This window comes from Furipterus horrens, unplaced genomic scaffold (assembly GCF_987537825.1).
Source record: "Furipterus horrens unplaced genomic scaffold, mFurHor1.1.pri manual_scaffold_6, whole genome shotgun sequence".
In the NCBI taxonomy this organism is placed as follows: domain Eukaryota; kingdom Metazoa; phylum Chordata; class Mammalia; order Chiroptera; family Furipteridae; genus Furipterus; species Furipterus horrens.
This window is the reverse complement of record NW_028327176.1, coordinates 10,881,117-10,890,489: the sequence shown is the minus strand read 5'-3', so window position 1 is coordinate 10,890,489 and position 9,373 is coordinate 10,881,117.

Sequence of the window (9,373 nt, the reverse complement as noted above, 5' to 3'; positions counted from 1 at the left end):
ACTCTATGCTGAGTCCTATATCACGAATTTAAAAAATGGTGATAGTTTAAGTATTAAAAATTGAGATGAGAGTATCCTCAATAAATAAACATATAATTAGATATATTAAATTATATCACAGTTTGAGGGGTTGGGTGGGGATAGGACTTCAATTAATAAATGTTTGCCGAATCAACAGTTAATTTTTTAAAAATTTTGGAGTCCTTTATAAGGACCTGAGCCTCTCTTTCAGTCTAGGGTGATAATCAGAGTGTAAGGGAGGAGGGATTTTTGTTAGTGGGCAGATAATATCCAAGCATAGGGTTAAAGAACCTTATCATGATGAGTTTAGTCCAGAGGACAAAAATAAAGCAATCAGGCAGTCCAATATTTTTTCTTGCATTTCTGACCCAGGCAGTCCAGAAATATTCACATAAAGCTTACTGGTTCAAAGCCTGCAAATAAAATTTTTGTTCCTTTTGTGCCTGCCCAAAAGGCCCAAGTTACCTCAGTTTCCCAGAAAAAAAAATCTATCTAAAATGGGATATAAGAAACAAAATGCAAACATTTTTTTATGACTGAGCTATCCCTGCAAATAGAGGGAACTCACAGTATGTATAAGAAAAAAATCAGGAAGTCAAATATCAGGGACCAGCAAGTACAAGGAGGGAAAAAGAAACCCTTTTATATTTGGAGAGTATAGACTGATAAAGTTAGCTAGCTATCTTAGTCTTAGTTATTTTTCTCCAATCTTTATTTTTCTTTTAAATGGAGTGTTTATCCCATTGACATTTATGCAATTAGGAATATATTTGGTTTATATATACTGTATTACCATTTGTTGTCAAGTTGTCCTACCTGTTTTTTCTCATTTTCTTTTGAATAAATGAATACTTTTTGCAGTTTTCTATTAATTTTAGTTACACATTCGTCCACAAATCCTTTAATGACTACCCAGAAAATTACCACATGCATCTATGATTTAGTAGGGTCTACATTAATCTGTTTTTTCTTTTTACTCCTTAGACAGTGGTAGGGGTAGAACACCTTCACTCCATCCTCACTTCTTGCTTTTGTGTCATTGCTGTCATACATTTAAATCTAATGACCTATTATTTTGATAGTGTTAAACAGTCATTTATATTTACCCAAGTATCTACTATTTAAGTTGGCCTTTATTTCATCCTGTATTTTTGTGTTTCCATCTGGGATCTCCTTAATTCTTTCTAAAGAACTTGTTTAGTATTTCCCTTAACACATGCATTATGAGGAGAAATTCTCTCATTTTTGTGTGTAAGTATATTTTGCCTTCAATTGTGAAGGAAGTTTTCATTGGGTATAGAATTTTAAAATAGTTACTTTCTTTCAGACTTTCAGAAATATCTTTCTATTATCTTGGGAGTTACACTCTTTTGTTGGGAAGTAATCTGTAAATAGTATTTGTTTTTCTTTCAAAGTAATGTGTGTTTTCTCCTCTGGCTGTTTTTAAAAATGTTTTATTTATCTTATTTTTTTGAAGTTTTTTTTTTTTTTCTTTGTAATGTGCCTGTAACATTTTTCTTTGTGGTTTGTAATTACACAGTTTGGGATTTGTATTTTTTGAAACCTTAACTAGATTTTGGGGGTTTAATAAACTGTCAGTCACTGTATCTTTAAATATTTCTTTTGCCCATTATCTCCCTTCTTTCCTGATTCCAACCACATCCATGTGAGAAGTTTTCACTTGGTCACATTTGACCTATGGCATTTTCTTTATTTTCCATCCTTTTCATTTTCTGTGCTTCAGTATATATATTTTCTACTGACATATCTTCTGGTTACCTAAATCTTTTCTTTAGCTATTTTGAACCTAACATTACATCCATGTGAAAAAAAGAAAAAGTGTAACACAAATCTTTTGCAAAGTCTTTCATAGATAGAAATCAAGAAATACTTTCCAATTCAATTATGAGACTAAATTAACCTTTACATCAAAACCTCAAAAGTTATTAAAAGAAAACATGTAGGCAAATCTTTCTAATGACTACAGAGGTAAACACTTGAAACTTAGAAAATTAAATCCAAAAAAATACAAATATTATAACTCATCATGACCAAATAGAATTTAGTCCACAAGCATAAGGTTGATTTAATATTTTTAAATAAAACAATGAAATAAACCATAAAAATAGGGCAGAAAGTCACATGACCATATCAATTTGATAAAATTCAATGCTCATTCATACTAAAAAGATTAAGCAAACTAAAAATAAAAAGAAACTACTTTGCCCTCTTAAAGACTATATAAAGGCCAATTTTGCACACATCATACTTAATGGTGAAATATTAAAAGGTTTTCCAAGACTTTGAATGACACAAGGATGCTCACAAAAACTGAGCACATTAAAGGAAGAAAATAAAATTTAAAGACATAAGAAAGAAGAGGGAAAAAAAGTCATTTTAGAAGCAACTTTATTAGAAATTAATAAATAAATTTATCAGGATCACTAGATATAAGATCAATATATAAAAGTAAAATGAACTAAAATAAAATATCATCAACAATAGCATCTAAAATAGCTAAGGAATGTATCTAATTAAAGGTATACAAGATGGATGTATTGAAAATTATAGAGTATTTTTAAAAGCATTTTAAAGGTCTTAAGTAAATCTAAGAACACATCATATTCATGGACTGGAAGATTCAATATTATAAAGCTGTAATTTTTCTCTAAATAATATGCAAATTTAATGAAATCCCAATAAAAATTATAAGAGCTTATTTTTGTAACAAATTAAAAAGCTAACTTTAAAATATTTATAGAAATGCAAAAGCAAAGGACTAAGGTGAACTTAAACAACAAAAACACTACTGACTTTATACTGGCAGATATCAAGACTTAGTATAAAGCTATTGTTATTAAGACAGTATGGTGTTGATTTATTGTGGGCTATTGCCAATAAAAGAAAGAAAGTACAGAAACCAACCCATAAATCTATAAACACTTGATTTATGACCAAGGGGATATATCAAGTCAGTGGGGCAAGTATGGTCTTCTTCAATAAATGCTACCTGGGCCAACTGAATATCTTTATGTAAAAAATGGATTTGACCCATTTCTTATTATCTTACATAAAAATTAATTTTAACTGAATTATAGATTGAATTTGAAAGCAATATCATAAAATTTTTCTAGGAAACTGTTTTTATCAGCTTGAGAGTATATAAAGATTTCTTCCACAGGACACAAAAAGCATTAAACAAAATAAATGTACGAATTGAACTAATTAAAATTAAGAGTTTCTGTTAATCAAAAAATAATAATTAACTACCACAATAAGAGCAAGCTGCTAAGTGGAAAAGATGTTGGCAACAAAGGGCCTGTATTCAGAATATGGCTGGTTTGGCTCAGTGGATTGAGCGTCGGCCTGCGAGCTAAGTGTCGCTGGTTCGATCTTCCAGTCAGGGCACATCAGAGAAGGAAAACTCTGATTCCAAAAAACCTCCGCTGCCTTGCGGCATACTTCTTCAGGGGAAAGGCTAAGGGAGTAAACCCCGACAGAAAATCCGGAGCCGGAGTCCCTAAGGCGGTTTGACGTTGTAGTCAACACCGGCAACTCCTGCGGCGCACCTGAAGCCAAGCTGTATTGACTCCGTCTTTCCCTTGGACCCTTCAGCTGCGAAGAGAGGGGGGGTCTGCTGCATGGGCAACAGCAGACCCTCCATATCACCCTGCCCAGGCTCTGTAGCTTCATCGCAAGATGTCGATTCAACACGGGAGGAGACAGATACCGTGTCACTCCCGAGTCGGACTGCACAACCATTCTCGGTGGTGCAGATAGACTCTTAAGAAGCTACACCATCGTCTCTCGAGACGGACGGCTGCCGGTATATATAAAGAGTTTTGACAAATTAGTAAGAAACTATCTACCTCATACAAAAGTGTCCAAGAAACAGCAAGTCTTAATTAAGTGACCAATCAACACAAAAAAGCTGTTCAACTTCATTAGTTATCAGAGAAATACAAACTAAAGCCACAAGAAGGTACCAATATCTACCCATAGAATGACTAAGACACAAAAAAATAGGCAATGCTAAATGTTGGTGAAGATAGAGTAACTGGAACTCACATCACTGGTAGAAATGTAAACTGGTGCAGTGGCAGCTTTGAGAAACACTTTGGGCAGTAATTACCGACCTACTCAAGTTGGACATCTATGTGCCCTATGAGCCATCAGTTTCTCTCTGAAACATATATTCAGCTGGAATGTATGCACAAAAAGAATCAAGAGTAATGCACAAGAATGTTCACAGTAGCATTATCCCATAGCCATAAACTGAAAACTATCCAAATACCCACCAACAGCAAACAGACAAGGTCTCAAAATATTCACACAGCGGGATACCATACAGCAAGGAGAACAAACAGACTGAGCTGCCTACCTCAACATGAATAAAGCTTACAAAGTGTTAAGTGAACGACATGAGATATAAAAAGTTAGATATTATATGATTCATATTAAGGCTAATTACCAACAAACTGAACCACAATGTTTAGGGGTTCAGCTTAGGAGGCAAAATATGAAGAAAAGCAAGAAGGCAATAATGCAGGCTTAGTAATTAAAAAGGGGCAAGAATTGTTCTGGATGACCAACTGGTGTTCACTTTGTGATAATTCTTTAATACTGCATTTTACTGTGTATATGTATATTTACTGTACATTTATATCTTTTAAAGTTATTGAAATAATTGAATTTCAGATGAATTAAGACTTAAATGTAAGACTCAGACAATAAGAACTTTGTAAAATAAAAAAGGAAGGGAAGGACCCTGAAAGAATATAATCCATGTGGGAGGAAGATGTTTTTAACTATAACTGGGAAACTCAGTGTTTCAGGAACAAAAGATAGACATGTTTAATTGTATGAAGAGTTGAAACTCTGTTATATATTTTTCCATATAAAACATTTGTATATTGGATGATGAGCAAGGGGTTAACACAAAAAATACGAAAGTTTTAATTATAATATTAATAAAAGAATAAATTCAGAATTAAACATAAAACTTTCAAATTCTCTGGTAATCAAGAAATTCAAATTAATAAATCACTTCACACTTCTCATGCAGCGAAAAAATTTTAAATACTGTAAAATCTACTAATGCTGAGGAGGGAAAAGGTATTCTCATACATTGTTAATTGACATTTGACTTTTTGTTTGTTTGTTTTTGTTTTTGCGGTTTTTTTTAATGTGCTTTATTGATTATGCTGTTACACTTGTCCCGATTTCTTTTCCCCTTGTTCCCCTCCACCCAGTTACCCCTTCCCTCCAGCTGTCCGCCACCTCCTTAGTCCATGCCCATTGGTTGTACATACAGTTCTTCTCAACCTCTTCCTGTCTACTCCACTCCCTCCTACTATGCTTCTTAATTCTTGTACCATCTCCCTCCCTTTCCCCCATTCCCTCTCCCCTCTGACCTCTCCCCAAAATGTTCCTCATACCTATAATTCTTTTCCTACTCTCGTTGCCTCTTAGTTTGCCTTTGTTTCAATTCCCTAGCTTCTGTTGTTGGTTGTTGTGACACAGTTCGTTTTAATGTTCATAGTTTTGATCCTCCTTCTTCTAAACCAGTCCCTTTAACATCTCATGTAACAGTGGTTTGGATCTGATGAACTCCTTCAGTTTTACTTTGTCCTGGAAGCACTTTCTCTGCCCTTCTATTCTGAATGACAGCCTCACTGGATAGAGTAATTGTGGTTGTAGGTTTTAGCTTTTCGTTACTTTGAATATTTCTTGCCAGCCCCTTCTTGCCTGCAGAGTTTCTTTTGAGAAATCAACTGAAAGTCTTATTGGGACCCCTTTGTATGTAATTCTCTTCTTCTCTCTTGGTGATTTTAAGATTCTCTCTTTATCCTTAATTTTTGACATTTTGATTATAATGTGTCTTGGTGTGGTTCTCCCTGGGTCCAGTTTTTTTGGAACTCTCTGTGCTTCCTGGACCTGTAAGTCTATTTCCTTCCCCAAGTTAGGAAGTTCTGCTTCATTATTTTTTCACATAATTTTTCAATTCCTAGTACTTTTTCTTCACCTTCTGGCAACCCTATGATTTAGATGTTGGCCTGCTTACCGCTGTCCCATAGGTTTCTGAGCCTCTCCTCATTTTCTTCACTTTTTGTTTCCTCTTTCTGCACTGGTTGACTGTTTGTTCCTTCCCTATGTCCTGATTTGTTGATTTGACCCCTGGTTTTCTTCCCCTTACTACTTGTTTCATATGTGTTTTCATTCATTTCTGCAGGGCTAGCCTTCATTCCTTTCCCATCTTGTTTAAGATCTGCTGTTAGGTCTGTAAGCATTTTTATAACCAAAGCTCTGAACTGTTCCTCAGAAAGATTTCCTATCTGCTAATATGTTAGATTAGATATTTGCTGTCTGGTCAGCCATGTGATTGGGATCTCTATCATGATCTGTGCCATCCCGACAGTTTTGTGTTTACCTTTGCTTCCTGGGCCGGGCTGTCACACCTCCTACTCTATAGGGGGCAGAGCCCCATGCACTCATCACAACTGGGTGACCCTTCTCACCATGCTGTGGTGTTTTGCGTGGGGGCGGGGGTCCAAGAAGGATTCCTGCCGTTCACCCTCCGCTGAGAGACTGGGAGCCTCCTCCTCCATCCCCATGCCCTCTGGGCCTCACAGTCCAAGGCAATGGGGGTCTGCCTTCCCTGGCATTGGAATCACGAGCTGATGGGTTTGGTCTGCAGCCAGCAATGCTCCCCAGGTGCTTCTCACCTCCCCTTAAATACAGGTGTCTGTGCTAACCGCCATCCCACCGCTGTTGCTGCAGCTGCCACCGCCAGCACAGCTCGACCTCTCCGCCCCGGCTTCACCCCTCCTACCTGTCCAGATGAGCACCACTTCTTTATAACTTCATACGTTGGACTTCCGTGTAGCTTTATATTCTGGAACTTCTGATTATTTCTGGTTTTGCAGTAGATGTATTCCTTCTTAGTTGTCTTGACTTGCTATTAAAAGCAAACTGGCAACATCTATTAAAATTAAAAATACATTCTTTTACCCACCAATCTCACTGCTAAAAAGCTATCTCAGAGAAACAAAGTCACCCTGTGTTAGGATATAGATGCACAGATGGGTACCACCTCTACATTCAAGGGGGCAAAAGCCACAAAGAAAAATGGCTCTCGATAGAGAAGTTGCTGAAAATAAAATTAAAATATATCCATACTTTTAAAAATTATGCATATATGTAAACTAATAATCAGAACTTTGTTACTTATGTTAGATTTCAAAGAAATATGTTAAGTGAGAACAGCAAAATGTATAAAATTTTTTTGGTCTTATTTTTCTAAAACATATAGCAAAAATACATACATGACTATCGTAAATAACACTGCTATTGAACATAGGGGTGCATAGGTTCCTTTGAATTGGTGTTTCAGGATACTTCAGCAGTTCCATTTTTAGATTTTTGAGGAAATTCCATCTGTATGCTGTGTATATACGTCTGTGTGTATAACATATTGATGTATGTATTATATATTATATATATATGAATGTATAAATATAAAATGTATACCTGTAAAAAATGTGTACATGCATTTATATGTTTACATAATTATGTTCATTCATACACTGAAACAGATGCATGTGGAGAAAATCCATACTTATACTTAACCTACTTTAGGGCAAGGTAGAGAAATTAAATAAATGGAAAATGGACGAAGGTAGAGGAATCCAAGTAAATGAAGTAAAAAAAAAAAAAAAAAGTACAGGAAAAACAACTACACTTAAGAATGAATGACATCATCATATTTATTCATCTATATTAAATTACAATATATAAGGTATTTGTATAATATACATCCCTAAAACTTTGCTATTCTCAATTTAGGCACCTGGAATATCTTTTTCCTTTAAAAAACAAGTCTTAAAAATTAAGAGAAGACAGCCACGGATAGATGACTAGAAAAAACACTAAAAGGAATTTAAACCATGCAGGACTGAATGCCACTAGATGTCAGTAAAACCCTCCAAAAAATTATAAAAACATTTTCCTTGACTGGTAGAAACATTTGCTCTTTAATCTCCAACTTTACCTTGCAAAAATACTCAAATTAGATAGATAGTTTACCAGGAATGAAGTTCCTTAAAAGACAGGACGACATCAGGGGCAGATCCAGGAAGTGCAGATCATTCTAAGAAGCACCAACAAACAATAGGAGTCACAAAAATGGGGAGACAGAGAAACAACCCCCCATCGAAAGGAAAGGCAGAGTCCCCAGAAAGAGTGCTAAATGAAATAGAGGGGAGCCAACTATCAGATATGGAATTGAAAGCATGTATTATGGAGAAGCTCAATGAGCTCAGCGGAAACTACAAAGAACTCCAGAAAAACTACAGTGAACTCCAGAAGAACTATAAGGAACTTACTGAGAATTATACCAGCATCAAAAAGGACATGGAAGCTATCAATAAGAGCCAGGAGGAAATGAAGAATATGATCTCTGAATTGAAGAACACAGTAAAAGGAATTAAAAACAGCCTAGAGGAAGCAGAAAATCGGATCAGCGAGCTGCAGGACAATGTAGACAAAAACTCACAGACAGTGCAACAAAATGAAAAAAGGCTGAACAAGACTGAAGAGGCTCTAAGACAGCTGCAGGACAACATGAAACATAGTAATATCCATATCATAGGAATTCCAGAAGGAGAAGAAGAAGAGCAAGGGATAGAAAACCTCTTTGAAAAACTAATGACAGAAAACTTCCCTCACATGAAGAGAGAAAGAATCATGCAAGTCCAGGAAGCACAGAAGGTCCCAATGAAGATGAACCCCAACAGGCCCACTTCAAGACACATCATAATTAAAATGCCAACATTCAAAGACAAAGAGAGGATCCTAAAAACAGCAAGAGAGAAACAACTAATAACATACAAGGGAGCTCCAATAAGGCTATCATCAGATTTCTCAGCAGAAACACTACAAGCCAGAAGGGAATGGCAAAATATATTCCAAGTAATGAAAAACAAAGGCCTACAACCAAGAATACTCTACCCAGCAAGGCTCTCATTCAAAATGGAAGGTGAAATAAGGAGTTTCCAAGACAAAAGAAGGTTAAAAGAATACATCTCCACCAAACCAGTATTGCAAGAGAAGCTAAAGGGTCTGCTTTTAGAAGATGAAGAAACAGAGAGAGACAGAGAGGAACACGAGTACAAAGGGGGAAAATGACAATGAATAAGTACTGAAAGAAAGAAGGAACTTCTACCATTTGCAACAACATGATTGGAACTAGAGAGAATTATGCTTAGCGAAATAAGCCAGGCAACAAAAGAAAATTACCTTATGCTATCACCTGTTAAAGGAAACTAATGAACAACACAAACAAATGAGCAAA